Below are 15287 nucleotides of genomic sequence, written 5' to 3' on the forward strand. Positions count from 1 at the left end.
TAAGAAAGCTTTGTCACTTTCTGACCTAAAAAATTATTTACCCATTTTTTTTCTTGAAAGGTCACTCTGAAGAACAATCCAGAATAAAAATATAACGCTTAAATTGGGGGACGTATTTCCAGAAAATATGTGATCCTCAAAGGGTTAAACATGAACACCTACAAAGCTCATTCAATCTTTGATAAATGTAAACCCATAGTACTTGATCACTGGTTTATAATAACGCTGAAAACAGGCAAGTGCGTCCTTGAAGTAAGAAAGCAGGAGACATTTCCAACAATTTCAGAGTGGGAGCTGTGGATATGCCTCATGTTCTGTAAGAAGCTTTATATAGTAGCTGCCAAGGGCCTATTGAGTACTGATCATTTTATGGGAACGTGAGGAAAAGTCAAATAAATACCCTTGTTTTTTCCACATCCTAGAATACAATGTGATAAATTGGATCTTAATAGGTTGAGTGCATAGAATGAATGAACATTGCTAAACATAGCAATGTTGACAACGAAGTTGGCAACTCTTCTTATTGTTGCTTTGATCGAAACAACCAAACAATTATGCCCCATAACTTAAGCTCCCTCTGCTAAAAGGCTACTGTCTGCCACCACATGGACCTCCTTCGAGACTGGAGCAACTTTAATTCAATGTGGTCTGTCGAAATAGGTGAAACCACTATGTTTTGTGTTACAGAATCTGGAGGGCCATTTTGATTGCTGAAATTTGGTGGAAGTGCTGTCCCTCGAGTTGAGCAGTAACTGCACTTGAGCATAGCTTCTCCACAATTCCTATATTATAACAACACTTTCAGGCTACTTAAGCACACCCACTATACCACCAGATTGGTAGCATGCTTCAGATTGGTAGTTGCTTCATTGCAACTGTTCATTGCATGGACAGTCAAGTAGAGCAACTAATGTGCAAATACACCTAACTTTGTCAGTTGTAGCCACCAATCACTTCTGGCAGTTAAGGCTGCTTTTAAAATTTAGCACTTTAGTAGGGAGGCGTTAGAGACTTGAGATCAAATGAACATTCATTCCAAATAGTAGGCTATTGTAGCACGTAGTTGCAGACACAGGCTACTTGAAAATCATTTGTTGCGCTAATAGCAAGCTGGTAATTCCAAGTACAAAATGTGAATGCAAAAATGCAATGGGAAAAAGGATGTACGGTACTTGCCTATAACAGCGTTGACCCTGATAAGGCCAAGAGCCTCTTTTTGCCTATTGGTGGTGGTGTTTTCGAGAAGTGAGTGGCCCATGAGGTTCTCTGTGAACACATGGTGAATCAAGGCCGTTGCAAACTTGCCTGGTCCACCATCGCAATCTGTGCCAAAATCATGTGAATGAGCACTTCTCCAACCTATGTGAAACGGCACATTTAGGTAAATATTAGTGAGGTAGTTTAAGGATTTTAAGCACATTTACACAACAGCCACACTCCAAATAAATCACAGAAATACTGCCTGCTCCAGACCTAAAATGCCAACTAATGTAACTAATAAAAACAACTAAAACTAATGCCATAGCTTGTTATCCTGTTAGGATGCCATGTGCTTCAGAAAAACAAGGATTCACCCAGTACAAAATAAAATAGTAAGTAAACCAAAGCATCGAAAACTTTAATGCAAGTAGCATTTTTAGGATACTTCACATACTTTCGGGCGTCTGCCTCTAAGTATTTTCCAGCCAATTTGTGTCACTAGGTGGTCAATGGCCTAATGGGTAGGGCTGCTATGCTGAGGGAAGTGGGTTAATAACCATCTAATGGAACTGCTTGGATCTCTGAGTGTGTGACTCAGAGTATGTGCCACTCTTCAATGAACCTCTTTCACGCCATCTTGGGCAACTGCTGCTTGTGTTGGCAAGCAGCAGTAGCAGCTCAAACAGTAAGATAGCTGTCGACGTTAATGCGATTACCACTACACATCAGATTCGCTTGCTGTGTCTCAGACCTACTCAGCTGAATGTGTACATAAGACACAAAGGCAGGGTGTGCCAACTGCCCACCTCATTAAATAAATTAATCGACTCGCAAATCAAAGGCTATGCAAAACCGCAAAGGAGGCACTTAATGCTAGCAGTTTTACTAAATCTTAAGGAGAATACCTCCCGGCAATACATTCTCCTGGCAACAGTGCATTTGATCATGGTGACGCTAGACGATGAATGGCCAAAGAATTCACCTTTCGCATTCCGGCTGTGGTGTCTCCAGGCTCATTTTGATTCTGAAAACAGATGTCAGTATTAAAATGTGATGCCACGATAACTCAAATGCAACAATCAAAACATCTACATGGACGATTAGGCCGACATAAATGGATGGATATAAATGACTGATTGAAAACATTAAAGCATGGCTGCTCTTGCCACTGGCAGTGTGAGGTGGGCAAATAAATTATTTTTAATTTCTCTCCAAAATTTTTAAATTATTTTGCTCCTCTACTTAACTGTCTCCAAAATTTTAAAATTATTTTGCTCATCTACTGAACTGTTGTGGCCACATCTTAAAGGTAGCTCGTTCATATAAAACCAGTGTTGCATTTTTTTACTCCCCGTCTAACTGCTCCTACTGCAGTTTGCTTACTCTCTAAGTATTCCACAGAACTGCTCCACCAACAAACCATTGTTCCAAGCTTATGTCAAAGCGTCATTTAGTCCACAAGGATACGCTCCCCTTTCACTCTCTCTCCTCTTTAGAATGTGAATTCAAAGCAAAATAACTTATTGACATAGCTGTCTACTTCTATGTCATAAAAAGCCTTGCTAATTTTTTACATTTGTCGATAACGCCTACATGCCACTGGAAGCACAGTGGGACGACACGGCAAATATGCCCAAGCATCTCGTTCCTTTACTGATTTTCGAACTTAGTTAAATCAATGAGTTACTGAAGGGCCAAAGGCTGAAACTTCACACGATGACGTTATTTTGAATGTTTCATCCCTCTAAAGCAGAACATAGAATCCCACAGAATCTGCCTTTTCCCTGAATATAGAGCGCCTACGCGAAGGCGTTAGCGCGAAGTACTCGATGGCGTCGAAGGGAGATAATGGCTAAAAAGAAGTTCACCGCGCGCCTACCGGCGGAAAACAAACCACACATAACCTGATGATTTCACAGCAATCACTGGCATCAGCCCTTTTTTATCTCACCTATCACATAGAATCACATATACGCCCTTGCAATTCATTATTATTATCGCGCCACAGCGCGTGTCTACCGCACGGCGTGTCAGCGGACTCTGGGCACTCGATCCTGAAGCGAACAGCGCAGCAGAATAGATTCGAACGGCAAAACGCCCCGCGCATATTTTCGCCGATCCCGACACGCCATGTAGTAGATGCACGTCAATGGACGGCGTTGCGCGAACGAAATATACTTGATTACAGTACAGTTGGGATTATTTCACGCCGCATTGTTTCCACCAAAACGGCAAAGCACGAGCGCTCATTAATAAGACTAATTTCAATCGGTGCTGGAACACCGTACCAAAGAACGTGGCGCACACAACATGCCCTGTTTCAGCTGGCTCCACATAGCTGCCCACCAAAACGGCAGAGCACGAGCGCTCATTAATAAGGCTAATTTCAATCGGTGCTGGAACACCGTACCAAAATTCGTGGCGCGCACAACATGCCCTGTTTTAGCTGGCTCCACATAGCTGCTTTACGTCGCCGCAAGCGCGCTGTGAAGTTAAATCAGGACAAAACTTCATGCTCAATATCACAAATCTAGTGCTGCACAACCAATTCTCGCAACGGAAGGATAGTACTAGTAATGAAAACGAGCACAGAGGCGCGTGGAAGACACGCACGGGCTCTGTACGCACTTTTGCTGATGGCGTCGCAATGAACGAGCAAGTGGAATTCGAAACACTCACTCACCTTCGATTTGGCTGAGTCGGAGGCGATCATGGTGATCTACGAGGCAACGAGTAGCCCATAAAGAGCGAGCAACAGGTTGAAATATACCAAAGATGTCACAACGAGGCAAAGGGCACAGAAAACGCAGCAAACTCATCACGCAACCCGCACACATACCACCGCACGCACAAAGTTCTGGAATGCGCCAAAGAGTCAACAGCGCAAGCGCGCATTCACACAAAAACGCGCTTACAAATCCACGCTTTCATAGACATGAATTGCAATATTTATTAACCAATCTTGGAACATAAAGGTATTTCTTAACAATTTATGTAGTTTGCAGGAGTATGAAAGTTTTCTGCTTAGCTTCCTTGAGGAACTATTTTCTTTATCGCGGTAACGCAATGCGCCGGCCGGGCACGTACGGAGCGCGCGGGAAATAGTGCAAAATTCAAACGTCGCAAATGTCGCGCCCTGTGTGCGCGCACAGTTTTCATCGTTTGTATTAAAAAGAAATATTTATTTTAATACGTGAAGCAACCGGCGCGAAATAAACTACGGACCAACAACGTACACAATTGTCGCTGTTTGTGCTTGTTAGATTGACATCATGACAAACGGTAGACAGCATGCCGTCCCATTGATTAAGCATTTGTACCTGTGCTTCTGCGCTATGATTTGCCACCGGCAAAGTATAACAGCGTAGATTGTGCGTGGTGGCCAAGCAGTTTTCCAGCACACTGGCCAGCACCCCGTCTCTACGTGTTACAGAAAAGACCTATAGGCTTTCATGTAAAATATGGACACCACGTCGCAGAGATCACCCAAACTTGTTTCATTCTATTGTGCGCTAAGGGCTACCAACTAAACGAAACGCACTCTTTAAAAACATATTTGTTTATTATGCTTACATACTACTTTTCCCACCATCTTGCCCATATTGAACATGGAGGCAATGCCGTTTTCTGACATAGACAGGGCACTGGCCACTTACAATAGAAGCCGATGAGAATCCAGGAAGTGCCCAATCATCGGTCATTGGTCACTGCTTGTTGAGACGTTTGTCTTGTGCTCCAATTTTGTGTCTATATATATACACACAGGGTGGTCATCTTTAAGTCTCACGGAATTTTTAGAAATCGCCTGTGGCAGGTAGCATAATTCTTATCATTGAGCTGGGTTAAGCGATGAGGCGGACATTAGTAGCACGCGCAATCGAAACATAGATTCAACTAATTAACAAGAAATCACTAATTAACTTCTTATTTTATTACTTTACGACACATATTGGGATTTACGAATTTGAGCCGGTGAGCTTGTCAGGCGTAACCACTTGGAATGAATTTCCAGAATGACACCAATTTGGAGATATGCGCCATCAAACTCGCCGTAAAAATGCACTGTTGTTACTCTTACTTTGTTACCAAAATGCTGTTTTATACATTAAAGCACAAAAGTAACTAAAACGCCCATGTATTTCGTCGCACACTTTGGGCAATAATATCACGAAACTGGTGTTATCCTGGAAATTCATTTTAGGTGGATGCGTCTTGCAAACTCACCGGCTGCAATTCATATATTGCAATATGTGTCGTAAAATAATTAACTAAGAAGTTCATTAGTCATTTTTGTTAATTATTAGAATATTAGTTTCAATTTCTTGTGTTACTAGTGTCCGTTTCTTCGAATAACCAAGCTAAGCGATAAGAATTATGGTGCCTAGCTGCTACAAGTGATTTTTAAAACTTTTCGTAACTTTCTTGCACCGACACTTAAATATATGCAAATTCCACGTAGCTGGACAGAACCAAGGTAATGTTTTTTGCCGTCGCTTACAGATACTCAATTTTTTGCATTAGATAAATAATTAGATAATTATAAATAATAATTATTATTCAATTAATAATAAATAATTAGCTTCTCGGATATTAAATTTAGATGAAAAGTGTCAATCAGAAAATTATAGAGCGACAGGAAAAAACTCCCGATACAGCTTCTGTGGCCCAATACGTGGTACATAAAAGTGTTTTCCGAGCGTGAAAGAAGCCCGCGGATACACGCATAGTGCCTCGAGCGGCTAGTTTTGCGGCAATTTTGCGTGTATTCGCGGGCTTCTTTCACGCTCGGAAAAAAAAGAAAAAGAAAAAAGTCACTTTTCTGTTGCACGTATTGAACAATAGAAAGCTGTATCGGGAGTTTTTAGTGGCAGGAGCGTCGAGTGCCATTTGTTCTTTGGACAGTACTTCCGGTTCACCTCCTGAGATGATCAGGAGGCGAAAATAAATCGAAAAAAATAGTACAGTACAAAATTCACGAATTTCATTATAGATATGATATCAGAGCATAAGTTTAGCTATAAGTTGAGTTACTGAAGTGTCTGGAATAATTAGAATTAATTAGCTGAGACGACCGGGGACGCAATCCAAGTAAATCAGAAAAAAAGAAAAAAAATTGTTCAGTTCAGAATTCATGACTTTCATTATAGATATGATATCAAAGCATAAGTTTTGTTGCAAGCTGACTTGCTGAAGTGTCTGGGATAATTATAACCAATTAGCTGAGACAAGATTAAAAATAAATTAGGAAAAAAATAAAAAAAGTAATACAGTGCAAAATCCATCGGTTTCTTTAGAGACATGATATCAAAGCATAAGCTTAGTTTAAGTTGAGTTACTGAAGTGTCTGGAATAATTATAATTCATCAGGAATCAATTATTACTGCTTACCAAAGCACAGAACACCAACGCCGGGATGCGAGTGCCAAAAAGAAACACCTAAGTAAAAGTTTAAGGTTGCCTACTCTTTTAAGCATGAAATGCTTTTAGCTCCCGTTGTCGGCGATCTTCAAGTGACCTTGAGCCAAAAGTCAAAGCTCTTATCCGGGCACTCAAAACGAGAACATGCCGGCAAGTTGAAAATGAAATTTAGTCACCCATAGGCACGAGTACAACTGTGGTATGGACGTAGAGTGCAATATAACGTACCGTACATGCAATACATTGTACTTGATATAAACAAAAAATATGAGCAAACAAAATAGTAAATGGTGTCTGCTTGACACTGGCTTTGCCACACATCAAAAACCACTATGACAAGTTGCGAGAACAAAACGAGATCATCCGAGCAACCAGTCAAACTTGAAAAAATGTGGTTGATCCCTCTTATATAGGAATCGGTATAGAACACGAAAGTGAAACGTGTCTTCACAGAAGTAGTGTAATGTTTATTGCACATTGATATATAATGTCTATTGGTGTTTTGTGGCTAAAGCGCCCTTAGGCGTTGATGCACCCACGCTGACGCCTGGTGGCACGTCTCCTCCATCACGACTACCAACGTCGATGACCATGAGCAACCGTCGTGCATATGGAAGCTGCACTACGCTGCACACGCTAGCACAACGCGAAAGACGAAGCACGTAACTGACACACTAATACAACGCGCAAGACAAAGCACGTAACTGAATCGTCACCGAGTCAAATGAGCGCGTACAGCGCGTCGTAATTGCAGCCTCCGCGATCAACTTCAGAAACATTTTCAGAGCTAATTGCGGAGGCCACGCTCCGCTGTGCTGAGTACGGTGAACGCCACCTAGGTGGCGTTGGTAGTGCTTCTTGATGCTAGCGTCCCTTCGAATGCTGGCATCGAGGCGTCGTAGTGCTGAGACCACCGAAGCGTTCACTGTCGGTGCGCGTTAGTGTCATAATGCAGTACTTCTCTTTTCTGCTCGTAGGCGGCGGCACCGCCCCGAGCCAGAGCGCGGGTACACGGAGGAGTGTTAGATATATAAGGCGCGTCTGTGTAGCTCTCTGCAAATGCGTTTGTGGCGCAATGGGTTAAACGCTCGGCGATCTATCGTCGCGGACCGAGAGGTCTTGGGTTCGATTCCCAAATTTTGCATGTTTGTGGAACTTTTTCTTCTGGTTTCTTTCTTTGTATTATGTTCGTGTACATTGTAAGAACGTCACATCCGTGACGGAAATACGTCAGTGAAGTCTTGGTGGACCCCGGCATAAAACACTTTCGTGTTAAAATGCAGTCTCTGGCACAAACCCTTTACTAAACATGCTAGTTACTCTCCAAACAAATTCCAAAAAAATATTGCTTGCGAGTTCTTCCCAATGTTTCTTGGCAAGCTGTAACTTCTATTACGCTGAAGTTTTATTTGTCATTTTCAATAGCGACGTTCAAAAGGCAGAGAGATACAGGGGTAGCTAAAGTGGGCCCATCCTGGAGGCAGTGCAAAAAGGGTCCAAGATCAATGGTACCCCTTTCATGTGGGCCGATCCTGGAGGCAGTGCAGAAAGGGTCCAAGCTCAATGTCGCATATCCCCTGTGGGCACGGGGACCTGTAACGCTTCTTTGAACTGCCCCTGTCATACGTGGGACCCAAAGAGACAAAATCAACAGCTCAAGCTCCCTCTGTCGAGAAAATGGAGTTTCTTATAAAAATGAGTACTGATATGTTGTTGGCATATTGTTGAGGAATTGTTGACACAATATCCTTTCAATAATGTCTCAATAGTTATTGAACGTACACAACAATACCTCAACAATAAAGTTGTTGAGCGCTTCACAACAGTAAAGTCATTGACTAATTGTTGTTGACATATTGTTGAATAATGTTGAGTATTATTGAGAATTGTTGAGCAATATTGATATTGAATATATATCTGAAAGCAAAGCTTGTCGCCGTAAGCATCTTACGTAAGCAAAGGCATATCTTACGTAAGCAAAGCTTGTCGTCCGATTCTAGTGAGCGAAGCTTGTCGTCCGATTCTAGCATGCTGATTCTAGCGTGACGGCTTCCGAAGCCCAGGCGAAACGTCAGCGAAGAGCCGCCGATCCTGAATTTAGGGCAAACGAAGCGGAACGCCTGCGGCAGCGTCGTCTTGCCACAAGCTCCCCCAGTTACGGCTTGAGAGATAGGCCTTTGGTTCGAGTTATGTGACACTCTATATATTTAGTGGTGGTTAAGTGAACAGTAAAACAATATATATGTGTAAAACACATACACGCCTATGCGTGTGTGTTTCAGACATATATTCAATGTCAATATTGCTCAACAATTCTCGATAGTACTCAACATTATTCAACAATATGTCAACAACAATTAGTCAATGACTTTACTGTTGTGAAGCACTCAACAACTTTATTGTTGAGGTATTGTTGTGTACGTTCAATAACTATTGAGACATTATTGAAAGGATATTGTGTCAACAATTCCTCAACAATATGCCAACAACATTTCAATAGTCATTTTTATAAGGGTTTTGTTCACCTTTCAACTTTATTCCTTATCATCTACGGACCCGGTCATAATTCTCCTTCATTGAAGGTAAGGATTAGTGTGCTGTCAAAATAATATATAAGCACTAAAAAGAAAGAAGGTGTGCCCATCACGACTAAAAGTTTTGTAGAAACGTTGACTCCGCTTTGAAACATCCCTTGCGCGACCATTGTTGACCATTTTAGGAGAAAACATTGCTCTGAACCTCCGTCTAGTGGAGGTACACTATGTTTCACTGTGATTTATATTTAATATTACCTTCTTTGTTTTGAAACCAATCTATTCCAGAGGAGTACCACGTACGGCATTCGCGGCACCACTGGGATATTTGGCCGTGGCAAAGTGACAACACAGACGGTAAGAAGTGAGTGTCGATGAATAATAACGTTTAGGCTAGCATAACATTTGATTAAAAAAATTGCGTCGTATCAAACTCGTGATGTCTGCCGACGTTATTGCGATTAGCATTCAAGCAATGTAGCGACGCACTTAATGCTGAGTACACGTTTATTTACAATCGGCAGTGGATTCTGAGATTTTTGTTCCTTCATTTATACGCGCCATGCACTGTCTCAGGTATCAGCACACTATGCTGTGACAGTCGCTCACCAGGGTCGGACGAAAGAATGACGTCGATCAAATTACGATGCCGGTATGATGATGGTGACGACGGTATAACGATAACAGCGTGGTCATGACGGCATGGGCAAAATGGAGTGAGGATGGCAGCATGAAGACCGACTACTCTGTGACGACGATGGTGGCAATATCAAGGTGCGACGGTGGCGGTATGAAGACAATCGGAGGACGAAGCTTCGATAACGATGAGTCCACGACCTCGAAAGCATCACCACAATGGTATGACAACAAATATGACGACGAAGAATGACAGTGGCGGCATAATCACGATTAAATGATGGCTGCAGGATTGCGATAGAATCTATAGTAAACAGTATATTGGAACAACGTCAATAGAACGATGAAAGTAACAAGATGACATCAGCATCATCAACCCATATTTATGTCCTCTGCAGCACGAAGGCCTCTCCCTGTCATCACCACTTACCCCTGTTTTGCGTCAGCATATTCCAACTTTCGCCTGCAAATTTCCAAACTTCACCACACCTCCGTGACATTTATTTTCACTTAAATAAAGTTGTTCCTCTATCTTGGTATTCATGCTGTAACTCTAATGGTCCACCAGTTATCCTTCCTACGCATTACATGGCCTGCCCAGCTCCATTTTCCCCTTCTTAATGTCAACTAAAATATCGTCCATCCCCGTTTACTCTCTGATCCACACCGCTATCTTCCTGTCTCTTAACGTTAGGGCTAACATTTTCTGTTCCATCGCTCTTTGTGCGGTCCTTAACTTGTTCTCGAGATTATTTGTTAACCTGAAAGTTTTTGCACCATTAGCACCGGTATAATGCAATGATTGTACACTTTTCTTTTTACCGACAGTGGTAAGACCCCAGCAAGGATTTGGCAATGCCTGCCCTATGCAATCCAAGCCAATTTTATTCTTCTATAAATTGCCATGTCATGATCAGGGTCTCCTGTGAGTAATTGGTCTGGATAAACGTATTTCTTTACAGACTCTAGAGGCTGACTCGCAATCCTTAATTCTTGTTCCCTTGCCAGCCCATTGAAGATTATCTTTGTCTTTTGCATAATAATCTTCAACCCAACCCTTACACTTTCTCGGTTAGGGTCCTCAATCATGTCTTGTAATTCGGCCCCATTGTTGCTGAATGGCATAATGTCATCTGCAGATCAAAGGTTGCTGAGATATTCGCCGGTGATCCTCACTCATAAGCCTTCCCAATCTAAGAGCTTGAATACTTCTTCTAAGCATACAGTAAATAACATTGGAGAGATTGTATCTCCTTGCCTGACCCCTTTCTTGATAGGTAAGTTTCTACTTTTCTTGTAGAGAACCAAGGTTGCTGTGCAATCCTTGTAGATATTTGCCAATATATTCGCGTATGCCTCCTGTACTCTTTCATTACGCAATGCCTCTATGACTGCTGATATCTCTACTGAATCAGATGCCTTTTCATAATCTATAAAAGTCATATAGAGACGTTGATTGTATTCCAAAGATTTCTCGATTACCTGACTGATGACATGGATATGATCCATCGTAGGATATCCCTTCATCAAGCCAGCCTGTTACTTGGTTGACTGAAGTCAAGTGTTGCCCTGATTCAGTTGGAAATTATCTTCGTGAATATATTGTACAACACTGAAAGCTAGCTAATGTGTCTATAATTCTTCAAGTCTTTAACGTGTCCCTTCTTATGAATGGTATAATGCTGTCGTTCTTCCAGTTTTCTGGTACACGAAGTCGTGAGGCATTGCGTATAAAGGGCCACAAGCTTTTAAAGCATGATATCTGCTCCATCTTTGATTAAATCGGCGGTTATTCCATCTTCTCCAGCAGCTTTTCCGCTGGTCATGTTTTACAAGGCCCTTCTAACTTCATCGATAGTTATAGAAGGAGCCTCTCTATCCTGTTCATCACTACTTCGAATGAAAATAGCTTGGCTGCTCTTAGGACTGTACAGGTCAGTATAGAAATCTTCAGGTGCTTTTACTATGTCATCGAAATTGCTGATGACATTACGCTGCTTATTTTTCAGTGCATACATCTTGCCTTGTCCTTTGCCAAGTTTTCTTACTAATTTCATGCTGCGTCCATATTTTACTGCTTCCTTAATCTTTTCCAAGTTATCATTGAGAATGGAGCGGGGAAGGCCATGCAATGCGTGGAATGGAGTTACAGAGTGGATACCAAGAGAAGGGAAGCGCAGTCGAGGACGGCAGAAAACTAGGTGGGGTGATGAAGTTAAGAAATTTGAAGACGCAAGTTGGAATCAACTAGTGCAAGACAGGGTTAATTGGAGATCACAGGGAGAGGCCTTCGTCCTGCAGTGCACTTATGTATAGGCTGATGATGATGAGAACGAATACATGACAATGACTGTGTGACGATCACGCAATGGTGACTATGGCATCATAATGGACCATGATTCTGATTAAAGGACGACAGCTTCATCACGGTTGCGTGCAGGCGTAGTAGACAGTCGTCACATTAGTTCTGCCGGAATTGTTTTCAATTGAAGAGCAACGTAAAACGTCTAGCAGCTAGATAGATAGATAGATAAATAGATAGATAGACAAATAGTATGGCAGAGAGGGAGAGAGAACATTTATTACAAGAATGTGGTAAAAGAGCTCTTTGCCCAGGGTGGTCGACTCCCTTAACCCAGGTAGCCGTCAGCAATCGCTGCTTTCCGTGCTTGGTTCACCATCTGGCGCTGACCTTCGTGATCTGAGAGAGACAGAAATAATTTTAATAAGGAAAAAAAAGGCAAAAAGAGCCGGAGCGTGGTTCCTCAGTCGAGGAGTTCAGTGGCCAACGCCACGCGCCGTGCCTGGTAGAAGAGGATAAATTGACTTTGCAGGTGAGTCCGGGCGAGTGTGGCTGCCGAAGGCTCCCTAAAAGAATTTTGTGCTAATAGGGGTGAATTGAATTTTAGGACCGTGGCTACGAGACAAGACTGTCAAAATTCTTCACGCGCCTCTTCTCCTTCATACTTGTTTTCTGTGGCGTCTGCTTGGTTGTTAGGTATAGGGTGCGGCGGACACGTCAACACCTGGTCGTGGAGAGTGTCCGTCATTCCGAACTGCCTGCAGAAGTATACGACGTGGGTGAGATGCAATCTGTGCATTTTCGCCATGCACATAATTTTTGTTAGGAGCCACCGCACCACGACCGTCTCCTCCCTACTGAGCTTGGGGTGAGTAGTATGCTGTTTTTTCTAGTGGGTAATGTAAGATATCCGAATATTTCCCCGGGCTGTCCTCAGGACTCGTTTCGCCTTACGTGTCCCCTAGGGAATGAAGACCCATCTTGTGTGATCTCGGGCTGATGCGTGCAGGGCTTTGTTTCCCGCCAAGAGCTCGTGACCCGGAGTCCAGACAACGTATGCCTCCGTTAGTTGCCTGTGGTTTTACTTGTTTTTCAGATTTTTGAGTGCGATCGTGGATAACCGATCACGTGTCGGCGTGTCGACTATGATTTCGACATGTCGCAAACACCAGATGATGAGCAGTTATGATGTCGACATGTCGAGTATGATGGCATTCTTGGTGCACGTAGATATAAATAGCGCAACATCCACTTCTTTGGCTTTATTGGAGGTTTGTGCCAGGATAGTCGCCGTTGCTTTTTCAAGCGAAGCTTGTATTGGCGCACGAGTTTCGGTGGAGGTGTCGTGGTCACACAAAGAAAAAAACGCCTGCTCCTAGAGTAAAGCAGCGGTTCCAGAAGCGCCGACGCCGAATCAGGTGATGCGCAGCCAATCAGGGTCGTTTGGTGTGTTGCGGGGAGGGAAAGGGAGGTAGATGGGGTTGGCGCACGCTCCATCTGGCTTACCTTGCTTCAGATCAGTCTCGGCGGCCAGTTGGGTAGGCCACGCGTTGTGCGTTCCGCTAAGGAGCAGGGTGCTTTTTAGCAACGCTGCCACGAACTCGTTCGGGAAAGGGCTTGTCATCGACGTGCCGATTCTAGCGTTTGCGCTTCCGAAGTCCAGGCGAAACGTCAGTGAATAGCCGCTGACCCCGAGTTGCGGGAGCGCGATGTTGAGGCGAAACGTCAGCGTCGCCTTGCCCTCTAGGAACCCGACAACGGTGGTGCACGAATCGGCAACGCTAGCGCCAAATTTCCGGGTGGGATGGCCAGGTTTCGAAGCGAGTTTCTCAACCGGAACTTTGGAGCCAGCTGCAGTGCGTGTGACCGGTTATGCTTTGAACACAACGTGGTACTCGTCACTGCAATTCGTTCCGAGGAACACCTAAGCAACACACGACAAGTTTCGCTTACCCACATTTTCTGGTAGGGGAAGGGTTGGGTATTTTTTTCTTTTCCGTATTGCTGGATGCCTTTCTTAAAACCTAAAGTGGTCATTCTGAGATTTCCATGGCATCAGCTTCATACAGCATACATTGCACCCGCAGTCGGCCCACTTTACTATTACACTCGTTCGTCAGGACCGGCCACGTACAGCTGCACCGCTAAAAGATTAACAAAAGTGACCGATCACCCGATCAGGTAAATTGCGGCACGCGACGCTGTGTTTTTTTCCTAGCACGATGAAAACGAGAATGCCAGGCAACGCCTCTTTGAAACATGAATCATGTGGCACTTTAAGAACGGTGTGAACGGGACCAATAGCGCCGCATAGCGCAATTTCCCTGCTCCGATGATCGGCCACTTGTGCTAATGTTTTTTCGCTGCAGCTGCACAGGATGGTATGACAACGACTGCATGAAGACGACGCAGTAACGATGGTCGAATGACGAAGAAGGAGTGGCGTCGATGGAATGACGAAGGCAATATGATTACGACAGCCTGACGATGAACTGATGAGGTGAGGTGAACCGATGAACTGATGAGGTGACGGGAAAGTAAACATAGAAAGCTTTATATCTCTGTTCAATTAGGTTATGCGAGAATAGTCCTTGAATTGGGTGTCATCGCATTAGTTACCCAGTTTTGCCACGGTTATAAGGTAAGGTCCTTCAAGGCACTTTAAAATTTTATGGACGTGGACATTGCAAGGAAGAATAAATATGCTTTAGATGCGCCGATGATGTGCGAGCCAACGGTGTGATTTTAGGACGGTCTTTGTAACTCTCATACAGTAGAACAGGGGGCTTATCGCGTCTCCCCTACCTTTATATTATGCTCTTTCGTTGACACTTCCCGTTGCTTATTCGTGCTTGGTTTCCACATATTGCAGTATTTTTGTCATTGTACCTTTTTCCTGCCCGAGCATTGGTAAGTGCTGTTAAACGGCCTTATCAATCAGTATTTCCAGCGGCTCTCGAATGAACGCAATATTTGGCGTTTCTAAGCAGGTGGCACGTGCGCTGTCCAAACTACCATAACCCCCTCACATGTGCCGCCTATCTATATTTTGAGAATGTCTTGTCCCGACTACTCGTGCGACACTGACTACGCGACGCGAACGTCTACTTTTCAGTACCCATCCTTCTACTATTTTCTGACGCCTCATAGGTCCCAAAGGCCAAAAAGAAAAAAAAATATACACCGCCCAAGCATTC

At 43.4% G+C, this 15287-nt stretch overlaps 1 long non-coding RNA gene across 1 annotated transcript; it reads right to left on the reverse strand.

Annotated features, from left to right (window-relative positions):
- Positions 1-278: 278 nt before the first annotated feature.
- Positions 279-4029, reverse strand: LOC125943655 (uncharacterized). The gene is made up of 3 exons (XR_007465820.1): positions 3884-4029; positions 2183-2224; positions 279-1359 (listed from the first exon to the last, which is right to left on the reverse strand). It is a non-coding gene; the product is annotated as an uncharacterized LOC125943655 (long non-coding RNA).
- Between the last annotated feature and the right edge of the window lie 11258 nt (positions 4030-15287).

The sequence above is a fragment of the Dermacentor silvarum genome, chromosome 2 (assembly GCF_013339745.2).
Source record: "Dermacentor silvarum isolate Dsil-2018 chromosome 2, BIME_Dsil_1.4, whole genome shotgun sequence".
NCBI classification, from domain to species: domain Eukaryota; kingdom Metazoa; phylum Arthropoda; class Arachnida; order Ixodida; family Ixodidae; genus Dermacentor; species Dermacentor silvarum.